Source organism: Buceros rhinoceros, unplaced genomic scaffold (assembly GCF_000710305.1).
Source record: "Buceros rhinoceros silvestris isolate BGI_N320 unplaced genomic scaffold, ASM71030v1 scaffold27725, whole genome shotgun sequence".
Taxonomy (NCBI): domain Eukaryota; kingdom Metazoa; phylum Chordata; class Aves; order Bucerotiformes; family Bucerotidae; genus Buceros; species Buceros rhinoceros.
In genome coordinates this window covers 35,267-36,384 of record NW_010412727.1, presented here as the reverse complement: position 1 = coordinate 36,384, position 1,118 = coordinate 35,267, and positions in this window count along the sequence as shown.

Below are 1,118 nucleotides of genomic sequence, written 5' to 3'. Positions count from 1 at the left end.
CGGCTGGTGGTGTTACTGTGTCGATTTCAGTGTGCACATACTCCAGGAAAACGGTCAAGGGGATATCTTACGGCTCTCAACTGTGGTATTAAATCTGGCTGTGGCAGGTGACAGAGGTCTGGGTGAGGTTTTACAAGTCACTGCGCCAGTCTTGATCAACACAAACCTGAACATCACATGGAAAGACCAAACTAGCAGCTTAACACTGAGTTCATCCAAACCCCACACAGACCTGCCACTTGGTAAGCGAGGGGAACTGCCATCAGCAGAAACAAGTACTTCTTCCTCTCCTCCCAGCCCGCAGCTGCACAGGACAGCTGTACACGGCGCACATGAGTACACAGTTCTGGCTGTGCAGTGGTCAACACAGCCAATTCTGGGATGCTCATGACATACCCGGCTATCAGGCAGGCTGAAAACTGTATTATTAAAAGAAAGGTTTTATTCTGTATTTATCTTAACTGCAAAACTTCATGTGCCTTTATCTGAAGAGCTCTTTTATATTAGATTTTATTAAACTTCTTTTATTCCTGATAAATCAAGTTTATTGCAGCAGAAAGCAGTGCAACGAAAATCTTTTTTAAAGTGCCAAAGGAGTCAAGTCATGATGCTTAAGCAGGGCTCACTGCTGTAGTAGTTCTACACTAGCACAGGGCAACCACATCTTAGATTTTTCCTGGAAAACGAGGGGCAACTTCTGCTACACACGCAAGTGAAATAGCCCATGTGGTTCTGTCATGCAAACTCAAAACTTCAGCCCTGTACCAATGTGAGGGTGACTGCACTGCTGTGACAGCTCCTCCTTTAGTAACCAGGATGGAGATGGACACAGGTTCGACATACACTAGCGTGCTCCAGTAATAATTCCAAATCTTCTGAACCAAAACACCAATCTAGTTATCAAATAAAAATACTTTCTTTAAAGATTTTTAATTACTGTAAAATGCTCCCATGGCAGCCCGAACTACTACTAACCCCGCCTGCCTGCATCATCCTTTTACACGAAGTGGTACGCAAGCTTTCCTGATCAACTGGAGGTTTGACAGGGAGGAAGGCCCTAGGTTTTTTTCATTAATATCACAGATATTTTAGCCAAGCTTAGAATGGAAGGCATTTCC